Consider the following 13,352-nt stretch of genomic DNA (forward strand, 5'->3'; position numbering starts at 1 on the left):
CTTATCCCACCGGTGGATGAGGTTTCATGTTTTTTCTAGTTGCCGCCAGGGCTCCTGGCCTGCCCGCCAACCATAAGGTTGGACGGGCAGGTCCACTAATTATTTTAATTGATCTGTCAATGGCCTCAAATGGCCACTGACAGGTTGGCGAGCGTGCAGCTGATTTTGCTGTGCCCCCGCCTTCCTGAAAATTTAAATGGGGCGTGGTGACATTGGGAGTTCCTCCCTAAGTTACTGCATGTCATTTTACGCGTCGGTGAGTGGGCCCCGCCCCTGCTCGCCGACGGTAAAATCGTGCCCATGAAGTTTTTGCACTTCAAGACCCTCTCTGGAACTTGAGTTCACTCCATTGTCAGCTGTGATTATGAAGTATTGAGGGAGCACTGTATTATTAGAGGTATCACTCATCAAACCAAGCTCCTTTCTGTCAAGATGCCCACTAACAACACATTCCATTGAAAGTACACTAGGGGCAAAATTTTTACCTCAGTGGGTGGGCGCGCGCCCAACCCGCTCGAGCGTAAAATGACGCGTGTTGACATCAGGCAAGTGTCCCGGCATCAACGCTCAGTCGTGCGATATTTCAGTTGGTGGGCACGCGCGGGAATCGGCAGCGTGCCCGCCGACAATTAAAGGGCCTGTTAAGGCCATTAAAGTCTTAATTAACTGACATTTTTTGCTGCCCATCTAACCTGACATTTGGCGGGCAGGCAAAAAGGCCAAGAGGCAAACAAAGTTATCAAAACACAGCTCCTCAAATGGTCTTGCACTATTATGGTAGAACTTCTATTATTGGTATGAGAAGATTACAGGGTGGTCTGACTAAAGCCTTGGGAATTATAAAAGACTTTGATAAGGTAAGTAGCGGCAGACTGCTTCCATTGGTTAGTCAGAAGGGAGCAAGAGGGCACAAAATTTATGATGATCCCCATAGTAATTAGATGGGAATTTAGAAAAAGATGCCTTCCTACAGCTGATTTTGAAGTTGAGTCATATTTGTCCTTTAAAAAAGAGAATTAGATTGAGAAAGAAGAATTTTAAAATTCACGAAGAGGAAACAAGAGAGTGGTATTAGACTAGACGGCTCAAGTAGAACAAAACACTGGTCTTGATTTGATGAGTCAAAAGACCTAATTTTGTACAGCCACATTGTGATGGAAAATGGTGTTTGTGAAGATTAATCTTGTTGGGGGTTGTCATGTGCATTTTAAAAAGGTTTACAATTTCATCACATGTAGAGCATAGAAACAACCTTCTCTCCATGGTGTTTAGAGTTGAGAATAGTATATAACCTATTACAGAAGATAATCAAATAATTCTTTTAAGTGATTCAGTGTAGTGTAACCAGCCACAGTAATTGCATTACAATTTTTAGGCTTGCATTAATTTATTTTTAAATTATATTTGGTTCTCCATGATTATGCTTGTGGGTAGTCCAGGATCCTGGATTGTTTCTGATGTTTATCATATTTCTGGCACAACAGGGTAGAAATTAGTCTTGGGTGGTATCTAATCAGCCGTCCATTCTACAAAGCACCTAATATTCAGTTCCATTGCAGTCAATGGGACTAATTAGGAGTCGCTATGTATAACGGGTGGCAGATTTGATACAGCAACCTCCCCCGCATCCCCCTGCCACTCCCCGAGATAAATTCCTACCTTTAACTATACACCCATTGCTGTAAGGCAGTGCATTTCTTAAGAGTATATCACATGACTGGCACAAGTTAAAACAATCTTGACTTTGGGAAATGGCTGGGTTCAGGAGCACAGGCAGAGGCAGCAGATATATTCACCCACCCTCATCCAAAGTTATGGTCCAGAGTGTCCGAGACGAGGCGGCCGAGATTTCCAACATAGGCCTCAATCTCTAGAAAGCGGCTGGGGAGAAGTGAGTGCAAATACATTTAACATTAAATCCCAACATGGCTGCTAATGGAATTTAAATTCAATCAATTAATAAAATCTGGATTGAAAGCTGGTCTCAGCAATGATGAGCATGAAACTATCATTGATTGCTATAAAAATGCACCTGATTCACCAATATCCTTTAGGGAAGGAAACCTGCCATCCTTACCTGATCTAACCTATATGTGACCCCAGACCCACAGCAATATGGTTGACTCTTAATTGCCCTCTGAAATGCCTAGCATGCCACTCAGTTCAAGGACAATTAGGGATGGGCAACAAATGCTGGCCTTGCCACATCTCATGAAAAAATAATTTTAAAAATCACTTTTATAGGTAAATTCAACTCTTTTTTGAGGCTCTTTAAGTTATGAATATCATTTTGAGCTGTATATATAAGGGCCTGAGAAAGAAAATGCATAAACTTTGCCATGGCAGACTGAAACTGAAAAGTGGGGAAATAATGTTTCAATTTGTGGAATTTGCTGGTTTGTGTGTAGCTGTTTGAAAGAAGATTTGAAAGTTGACTTCTACTTTGGTTATTCTCTATTGTGTGTTATGCCTCGAGGTATGCAGAGATGATACACTCTAGGTCATATGTTTGAACTGGAGTTTTAGTCAATGCTTTAAAATGTCTGCTCTCATGCTACTAGCTGGTTGCCTATAGTTTAGTTTCTCTTTCTCAGTCACCACACCCAGACTTAACTAATCACACACATGAGCAGCCAGCAATAAACAGACACTCAAACACCGAACAACTGAACACGACATTCTCTTCTCGTTGGTACTTTTTTTTTGATATTTTTGATTTTTTTCACACTTTTTTTCACCCATCAGATTAGTAACTTAATAGACTATTTCAGGCAGTTTTTTTTGCTGCAAGTTTGTATGGTTCGTTCGTGACACGATTCCCTCGGCTATGACAGTTTTGCTGACACGATCTCTAATGCGACACCTTTGAAATGTGTGACATTGATGACAGGTGTGGTGTAAGACATAGGAAGAAAAAAGTTTACATTTATGTAGAACCATTCACCCTTAGGATGTCTGAATACACTTTATAACCAATGAAGCATTTTTGCAATGGAGGGAAATGTGGCAGTCAAATTGCATACAAAAGTTTCCCCTTTTCTAAACAACTTTGAGAGAAATCAACAGATGACCTGTTTCAATGATGCTGATTGAGGACACCGGCCAAACTCTTTTTCAAATAGTGCCAAAGGGTCTTTTATATCCATTCAGGATGGTAGATGGGGCCTGGGTGTAACATCTTAACTGAAATCTGGCATTTCTAACAGTGCTGCACTTTTCGAGTACTGCACTGAAATGTCAACCTAGATTATATGCTTACATGTCTGGAATAGCATGGCCTTCTGACTCAGAGGCAGACTATGGTTTTTTAAAATTCATTCACGGGATGTGGGCTTCACTGGCTGGGCCAGCATTTATTGCCCATCCCTAGTTGCCCTCGAGAAGGCGTTGGTGAGCTGCCTTCTTGAACCGCTGCAGTCCATGCAGTTTAGGTACACCCACAGTGCTGTTAGGAAGGGTGCTCCAGGATTTTGATCCAGTGACAGTGAAGGACCGTCGATATATTTCCAAGTCAGGATGGTGAGTGACGAGTGAGGCAAGGCTTATACAGATGGCTTACCTTCGTACACTTGTAGCATTTCCTCATTTCTGCTCAAAACCTTCTGTTGTTCCCACAACTTTTAACAGTCGAGTGATGAGCTCCATCATATATCACTTCCTGTGTATACTTCAAGGCTATTCTCCCCCACTATAGTGATGCTCCATTTAAGAATCCACGAGAACTTAACACAGCTCTGTCAATACAATTAGATTTCCTTTGTTGCCAATTCTTCAATTCATTAGCACACCACACTTTCCACAGCTACATTATTGATATTTATATCAATTTAGTGGCTTGCTGGCTGCTTGAAAAGCATGAATATGAAATGTGCTGACAAAGTCAACCAAGGACTTTCAATAGGTAAAATCTTCACAAGTACAATTAGGGATGGACAATAAATGCCGACCTTGTCAAGGACAGTCACATCCCATGAAAGAATTAAGAAGCAGCCAATCACCATCCACTGTAATAATGCAAAGTTCTGACAGAGGCAAAGAGTCTTGCTTTGTACATTTATCAAAAGTCAGAAATTTCTCACATTGTAAAATCTCTGTATCAGAGAGTACTGGTTAGTTTGCCCAGATTTCTCTAAATTAATGTAATAAAAATACACTAATTATATTGTAGCAAGGAATTAAGTGCAGCAAGCTGACTGAAAGGTTCATATCCAGCCTTATGCTTAAGTGAGATGTGAATGATCTCAGTGCATGGTCTCAGTGAAAGGTCTCATCCCCATACCTAGGAGTTAACTTATGAAGAAAGGTTGGGCAAGCTGGGCCTGTATCAATTGAAGTTTTGAAGAATGAGAGCTGATCTTATTGAAACATATAGGCCAAAATTTCCCATTAGGTGGGCGGAGCTGAAGCTGTCGCCACCGGCGATCGGGGCCGCGCCACCATTTTGCGCAGGCGGGCCAATTAAGGCCCACCCAGCGCATTTCCCACTCCCATGGAGAGCGGGAGTCTTAAATTTGCAGCAAGCGTGTACAGACCGCCGGGTCCAATGTGTAGTAGCGATGCCATGTCATACAAGGCCATGGGGATAAAAAAAGGCCAGGCAGCCTCCTTTAGGCTGTTCACAATGGCCAGCTACAGGTGGCACTACAAGGGGTCTGCACAGCAGGCCAATGTAGAGGGACGGCCGGAGGAGGAGGGCAGGCTGCAGGGTGTGGGCCAGGAGGGGGCTAATGTGCCCCTCCCTTTTCTGATGACTGCCTTACTGCCGTTGTGGAGGAGGTGGCAGCACGGCGGTGGGGGGTGAGGTGCTGTTTCCCCAGGATGGGAGGAGGAGGGCCCCCCACATGACGAAGCATGCCTGGGCGGAGGTGGTGAGCTCCCGGGACATGGTGGGGCACACCTGGATCCATTGTTGTAAGTGGTTCAATGATTTGTTGCGCTCTGGAAGGGTGAGTACCATGTTGGCCTTGGGCATTTAGCCCAGCAGGTAGCCTTAGCCTTTGAGGCCCCTCCCTCACCCCCACCACGTCTTAGTATCATTGACTCATGCTGGGCATTTGACGCATGCTGGGTGGTCAAGCAGATGGTGACCATGCTTACATCAGCCTGAGTGGTTAATGAGAAGATGGGTTCTCCCCGCACCATGTGATGGTCTTAGTTGCATTTGAGTAGTCTGGGGGCAACCTGCAGGAGATGCAGCTAGGCACATACTCATAACTCCAACACATGTCCTATTCACGGTGATGAGATGGTGGAAGGGGAGCCTCAAGGTCTCGTGTCCAAGAGCCATCTGGTGCCCTCGGCACCGCACTTAGTTGAGCCTCCTTGACAAGGGAGCTAAGACTGTGTGTTTCTGAAAGTGATGGATGCAGAATGTGTCCAAGGTGGCCATTGGGGGGGATGGGGTTGGGAGCAGCCGTACTATATTTTGGTGACCGATCACCAGTAGCGTGGACAGGAGGCATAGGAGGCCTCAGATGGGCCACTGTGGTTGGGGTGCGGCGTGTGCGTGCAGAGTACATGAGTGATCAGCGCCAATAAATGGTCTTCTTTGTTCTGCAGGAGAAAAATGCGCATAATGTACACGAACGTTCGCGCACTGGAGGTGGCCAGGCCCAGCTTGTCATATTGACCCGTTCTGAACAGGAGGCTCTGGAGTTAGAAACACACTATGCGCCCAGGTCCACAGGTGTCAGTGAGGCTGGGGTGGAGCAGCCAGGTATTTGAGGCCCACAGTCCCATCCACTCTGTCTTCCCAAAGCACTGATGATTGTTGGAATCATTAATGTAGCAACACTGCTCATTCATAGACTGATAGAGTCAGAGGTGTGGGTCATAGACAAAGGTCCCTCGGCCCTTCGAAGATGCGCGTCTCTAGCACCTTCCAAAGTCGCCTTATCCCATTTCTGACCACTATCCCCATGGCCTTGTATGACATGGCATCGCTACTACACATCCAAGTGCTTATTACATCTTAGGAGGGTTTGTGCCTCTACCACCCTTTTAGCCAGTGCGTCCCACATTACTCTGTCCAAAAGTTCCTCATCACCTCACCTGTCAACCTCATGCCCCTTACCTTAAATAAATGCCACCAGGTTAGTCATCCCTCCGCCAAGGAGAAATGTTGCTTTCTGTCCAGCCGATCTATGCCCCTCATAATGGTATGAAGCTCAATAATGTCATCCGTCAATCTCCTGTGCTCCACAGCAAATTTCACCAGTGTATGCTATGTTTCCTCACAACTCCAACTCTCCAGGCCAGCATGCGTCCAGGTCAGGAACCTCTGCACTCTCTCCACTCCAATCACATCCCTCCCATGAAGCGCAGGTCACAACTGAGCGCAGAAGTGTAGCTGTAGCCTCGACAGCGTTTTCTGCACTTGCAACATGACCTCCCTGTTCCTACATTCTATTCCTCGGCTAATAAAGGCAAGTATGGCTCTTACCTTGTTAAACGCCTTATGTTCCTGTTCTGCTACGTTAACAGGTCTGCCCAGCAAAGTCCCTCTAATCGTCCTTACTTTCCACGGTCCTACCATTTCTCGTGTATTCCCGTATCTTGTTTGTCCTGCCCAAGTGCATCACTTCACACTTATCCACTTAACATTCCATGTGGCATTCCTTAAGCCATCTGACCAGCCCGTCTGTATCCGCGTGTAATGTTTGGGCCTCCTTCTGACTATTTGTCACCCCACCAATGTTTGTCTCCTTAGGTTCTTGAAGGTTGAGCCCATTATGAGCCTGGGGGCAAAGGAATGAATTGTGTTACTGAGTGCACGCTAACTGATCCACTGTCCTTGTTAATTTCAGCATCATCAGAGCATGGCCACCATGAGGAAGTGCAGATGCCCCCTTCCACACCTGAGGGGCCTGAACTGTCACCCGCGCCACACCATTTCAGCCAGGCAGGCACCAGCACAGAGACTAACATATCAGAATGTTACATGGGAATTGTTACGTCGGCCAGTGTCCCGGGGCACAGTGGAGAGGGCACTTCACAATCGCTGGAGGAGATGGCAGGGACAGAGAGTGCCAATGGCGTCAGCAGCCAGAGGACTGCAGGGGACCAGGCACATGCTGAGCTGGGCCGTGATGATGTGCCTCTGGAGATGTCTGCGTCGCAGCAGCTGCAGGAAATGTGGCCGGGTGTGCAGAAGCATCTGGGAGTGTTGCATGAGAGTGTGCTTCACTTGGTCTCCATGGTGGAGGAATCCACGCAGAGCGTCAGTGATGCCATGAACCTCATGTCAGAGCGTCGTGCTTCCTCCATGGAGAGATTGGCGACTCTCATGGAGAGGGGCTTCCAGCAGAATAACCAGCTTCTCCTGGAGTTACGCTCGGACCTGTAAGCCCACACAGCGCTAGTGGCCACAGCTGGTCGTTGGCAATGTGGGACATGGTCTGGGCACCAAGTGTCCCAGCTCGGTGCCCATCCATCTATGGTGAGCAGGGAGGTCCGATGTGACCTCACATTGACGCAGCAGCTGCCTGTCGTCTCTGCGGGTTCCTCCCAGGGCGCTCTGGATGAGGGCAGCAGCTCCTCCGCCCCTCTGCCAGTGACCGTTGCATCCGTTGAGACTGCGATGACTGGGGAGATGCCAGCTGTGAAACTGGCCACCCTCCCAGGCAGGGCCAGCACAGGCTCCACGGGCCAGAGGACATCTGCCAAGGCCGTTGAGGCCAACAGGACAGCAGAGTCAGCAGGCTGTCACAGAAGCCACTCCAAGTAATGGGGCGGCACCAAGACGTAGCACCCGCAAATGTAAGCATAAGGCACGTTAGGCACACCACGGGTTTCTCACTGGTGCTTTTGTGTTAGCCCTAGATTAGGGAATTTATATTTTTTAACGTTGTAACAATGTTAGGAATTAATTTTGTTGCACCATATGATGGATGAAAAGAAAATCCACATGTGTTACCATGGCTCCTTTGTGCTGCAGTTGTATGTTTCACAGACATATCATGAGTGTTTGAGTGGACATTGAGGTTTATGTAATAAGCCCTTAGTTGCAGCTGATGAAGTGGAAGATGTAGCACTTAAGTGCCGTGTATGGATGCGCCAGGCAATGCTGGTCCTGCTGATCCATTTGTGTGGAGTTAGCTGAAGGTTCATTGGATTGAAGTCTCCCAGGTGTCCCTGCCTCCTAGGTGTAGTGCTGAGTCAGCGCTCAGCCCCTCATCATTGCCCTGTGCTTCCTCATCCTCTGAACCACTGCTGGAGTCATCGTGTACAGCCGCATCCACTGTGTCAAGGTCTTCATCGTCCACTGCATCCCCCCTTTCCAGCGCAAGATTGTGCAGAGCACAGCATGCTACCACTATCACAGAGACGGGTACTGGAGTGCGCCCCCTGAGCAGGCCAGGCATCGGAAGCACATCTTGAGAAGACCGATGGCTCTCTCCACCACAGCCCTTGTGGTGCCATGGCTCCTATTGTAGCGCTGCTCAGCTTCTGTTCTTGGATGGCGGAGAGGCGTCATGAGCCACCTTCTGAGGGGATAGCCCTTGTCACCCAGCAGCCATCCATCCAGCCGGGCTGGAGCACTGAAGAGTCCCGGCACCTGGGAGTGTCTGAGGATGTAGGTGTCGTGGGAGCTGCCTGGGTACCTTGCACAGGCATGTAGAATCTGCATCCTGTGATCACACACTATCTGCATGTTCATGGAGTGGAATCCCTTCCTGTTGACGAAGGCACCGGGCTCACCTGCTGGCACCTTGATGGCCACATGTGTGCAGCCTATTGCACCCTGGACGCGGGGGAAGCCAGCAATGGCCGCGAAGCCTCTGGCTCACTGTATCTGACTTGCCTGGTTGCAGCGGAAGTAGATGAAGGTCAATACCCATCTGAACAGAGCGTCTGTAACCTGCTTGACACAAGTGTGGACAGCTGATTGGGAGACACCACAAAGATCACCCACCAATCCCTGGAAGGAGCCAGAGGCATAGAAGTTGAGGGCAGCTGTGACCTTTAGAGCTGCTGGCATGGGGTGTCCGCCCACACAGTTAGGGGAGATCTCAGGGCCCATCATCTGACAGATATAGCTGACTGTCTCCCTTGACAGTCAGAGCCTCCTTCGGCACTGCACCTCAGTCATATTGAGGTAGCTGCTTCGCTGCCTGTAAACTCTGGCAGCAGGATAGTGGCATTTTCTGCGGCCCCTTCAACCTTGGACTATTTCTTGGCCCTGCGCCCCTTGTGCCTGTGCCTGTACTCTCAAAGGTGGCTCCCCTGGAGGCTGATTGTCCACTCCTGGCTTCCTCCTTATTCTATCCCGCCCTTCCTCCTCAGAGGAGCTGCCTCCAGTAGAGATGTCAGAACCCATACCCAGGCTAAATGGAGGCCTCCGGAAAGCTGCAGGCCCGATAAAGGTTACTGACTACAGAGTGCTGAGCCGAAGGTTCAAAATACACAGAAAGCTGCTGGAATTTGTTCTGAACTGTTACAGATCACACAGGCAAGTTTAAAACTCTTTCTGCAATAAATAAATCAAAGACCAGATTGACAACCCCACTGAGCCCTCATATCCCGCCCGTGGGTGAGTTTTGTTAAAAAGCATCTTACCCGCCTGCCCGTTGTGCCCATGCACTGAGCCGAAGATTGCACGGGCGCCTGAACATCAGCATCGATTGCCGAGTTAAGGGCCTTAACCAGCCCTTTAATTAATGGCGGGCGCGTGTCGCACTTCATCGCGTGCCCGCCCAACTAAATATCGCGATGGCACGCAGTGACATCGGGACGCTCACCCGACGTCACCATGCACCATTTTATGTGCTAGGGTGCGGGGCCCTCCACTCGCACGTCACCCTGAAAATTCTGTCCATAAGATCCTGAGGGGACTTGACAGGGTGGATGCTGAAAGGATGTTTCCCCTTGTGGGAGAGACTAGAGCTAGGGGACACTGTTTAAAAATAAGGAGTCTCCCATTTCAGATAGAGATGAGAAAAAATTGTTTCTCTCAGAGGGTCATGAGTCTTTGGAACTCTCTTCCCCAGACACCAGTGGAGGCAGGGTCATGGAATATTTTTAAGGCAGAGGTAGATCAATTCTTTACTAACAAAAGGAGTCAAAAGGTATCTGGGGTTGGGTTGAATGTGAAGTTGAGGCCACAATCAGATCAGCCATGATCTTATTGAATGGCAGAGCAGGCTTGAGGGGCCAAATGATCCCTGCTCTTAATTCATTTATTCGTATGTATGTGCACGGGCCAAGACAGGAATGCATTAGTCACTACATAAATATAGGATATTACTCTCATCACTATACATTTTACAGTCATCGGCTTCACTTTTATCTGACACTTTCTTGCTGTAATAAATGAATGGTTTGTTAAGCTCTGTGTAATTACGTGTATACTTTAACATTATAGTGTGTGTAGTAGAGTGACTGAAGGTTACTGTTAGGATTTTTCAGCTGTACCGATTATAAAATCTGACTATCTGTGAAGTTGAGGACTGATCCCAATGACAAACAAAGGTTATCTCCCCCAGAATATCAACTGATATACCAAACACAAACAGTTTGGAATTGCAACTGCCCTCCTCCCTAGTAAAGTACCAGAGATGGATCTTATATTTCTTCTTCTTCCCTGAAAAATGACTGCCAATCAACTAGAAATGGCTCCATATGTGGCACAAAATCACCAGAGAAAAATGAGTCCTTCACAAGGTTATTAGGATTTATTTTTAAGGGAAACTGGGTGCAAACTGTGACATGACTTCATTCAGGATTAATCTCCCTATCAGACTTCCCTGCAACATATGTTTCAGCAAATATGCAGTTCCAATAAAAAAAAATGGGCCCCAAAAGACTGGCAGATTGAGAAAGGATGATCTCATTGAGCTTTTCTCTTAAAATGTTTTAAGATTTTATATGGTTCCTCTTTCCATTACAGATAGCTGAAGGAATGTATTTTCCTTTTCATTTTACACGTGCTTTAAAGGATGGGGTGGGTATTGATGGCTATATTTAATTTAACTAACAATCTGGGTCTGGACTAGTAGTTATTAAGCTATATTCAGACTATTCTGGATTTTCACATATTTCCAGGAGCTCCAATCCATGAACAAATCTGGACAACTTGCTAAACTGAATAGCAAGTGCTTTATTTCTCAGTGACCGTTAGAAATGGTGAACATAAGAATATAAGAAATAGGAGCAGGAGTAGACTATTCAGCCTCTCGAGCTTGTTCTGCCACTTAATAAGATCATGGCTGATCTTTTATTTCAGCTGTACCTTCCTGCACTATCCCCACATCCTTTGATTCCTCTGGTATCCGAAAAACTGTTGATCTCCGATTTGAATATACTCCACAACGGAGCACCCAAGTACCCTGTGGCAGAGAATTTCAAATGGTTACAGTGCTTTGAGTGAAGAAACCTTTCCTCACCTCAGTCCTAAATGACCAATTTCTTATTCTGAGAATGGGTGTCTATTGCTGTGCCCATCGCCATTTTGGATATGCAGTCTTTGATCTCCTCGCCCTGATGAGTTCACTTCACCCATGCATTGTAATAAGGGACTTACATTTAAGTAGCACTTTTCATGATCTTAGGATGTCCCAGGGTGCTTTACACTCAATTAAATACTTTTGAAGAATAGTCATTGTTGTAATGTAAGACATTATAATTCACAAATTTAATTTAACAGATTTACACCTGCTTGTGCTCAATTTTCTTTGCTAAATCAGCATGGTAATGGATTGTAATTGTGTTGGAGCAGAATCTGTCTCTCCTCTCTATGAAACCATTTGTTGCTAGATGTTAAAAAGATTATTCACTGAAGTATTGGCCCTTTCCAATTCTTCAGTCCCGTTATTTTTGTAACACAATAAACTGCAAAGCAGGCTGCTGGGTTTGGTTCTACTGATGTTGTGATATGCTCTAACATACTGATAATATCAAGGAAATTGCTTTCCTCCCTTTGTCTTGATGTTCAGCCCAGTCAGCATGGATTTGCAGCAAAGTTCAAGTAACTGTCCTGAGTGGCAGAAAAAGAGCGAGTTGGGGAAGCCTGGGACAGAACCCAACCTTTGGATGTTGACCAGCACCCTGATGTTCTATGGGTTGGAGATATTTCTTTTACAGTTTTCTGAACAGTAGTGCTGTCAAATAGGAATTGCTGACTGATCACAGGTATGGTTATGGTGACAAATGTTTGTGCCACAATGCACTAATTTAAATAGAAATCACCGTACGCATATTCACACATTACAGGTAAATGTGGTTCATGTGTATACAGATATTTGCTTAACAAATATCTCCCACTGTTCAGCAACCAAGGAAGTAAAAGACTACAGTGATCAAAACATTGAATACTTTGCTTTTTGTGTTACCATTATACCAACAAATGCACACAAATGTTAAAGTTTACAGCATACAAATGAGGGTATTGAGATCACATGACCATTTTTAACTTAGTAAATAGAAATGCAATTGCCACATCTGGATTTTCAATTAGACACATGTGGCTAACATATTGGACATCACTGTTGCAGAGAAATCAAAATACTCACATTATATTCCTACAGCAGATTATTGAAACTACTTTTTTGTAGATACTCAATAGTCAAACTGCAGAATTTTAGGGCCAAGATATCAGGAGAAAGAACCTCACTGATACCACAAGAAGTGTCAAGAGAAAAATAAAGCTGGATAGACACACACCTGCAGCATAAATCCTGCAAAGGAACTGGAATTTTCCAGTGTTTCAAAAGTCTCTCACACTGACTCCTAGGGAGCGATTTTAACTCACTCAAAATCCATCTGCTTACAAATAGTTAAAATCGGGCCTCTTGAGGGAATCTTTAACTAAACCAGTTGAACTAGGAGTGTACATGTATTTGAACAATGCTGAATGATTGTAACTCATGTTCAAAAATAGATTCATGTTTACTTAAGTAATTCAGTAATTATGAGTCATGATATTAATGCCTGGGGGTTGTATATGATGCAGCTGCTGTTTACGGAAGTCTATTCAATATAATGAATGAAATATTTTAAAGATTTATTTAGAAGCAATGTTTAATCTGAATTGGTTTGAATTTAACACACCACTATCCCTCTCGACCCATCCACTCTACTTTGTCAGACTGCTTGTTCGATATCCAGTACTGGATGTGCAGAAATTTCCCCCAATATTGGGAAGATGGAAGCCACTGTCTTCAGCTCCCACCACAAACTCTGTTCCAATTACCACCAATTCCAACCCTCTTCTAAACAACTGTCTAAGGCTGAACCAGATTATGTTGGTGTCATATTTAAGCGAGATGAGATTTCAACCACGTAGCTGCTCTGAAACCAAGATCATTAATTTTCACCCCTGTAAAATTGTTCATTTCCACCCACCCTCACCCATC

Source organism: Cetorhinus maximus, chromosome 8 (genome assembly GCF_964194155.1).
Source record: "Cetorhinus maximus chromosome 8, sCetMax3.hap1.1, whole genome shotgun sequence".
In the NCBI taxonomy this organism is placed as follows: Eukaryota; Metazoa; Chordata; class Chondrichthyes; order Lamniformes; family Cetorhinidae; genus Cetorhinus; species Cetorhinus maximus.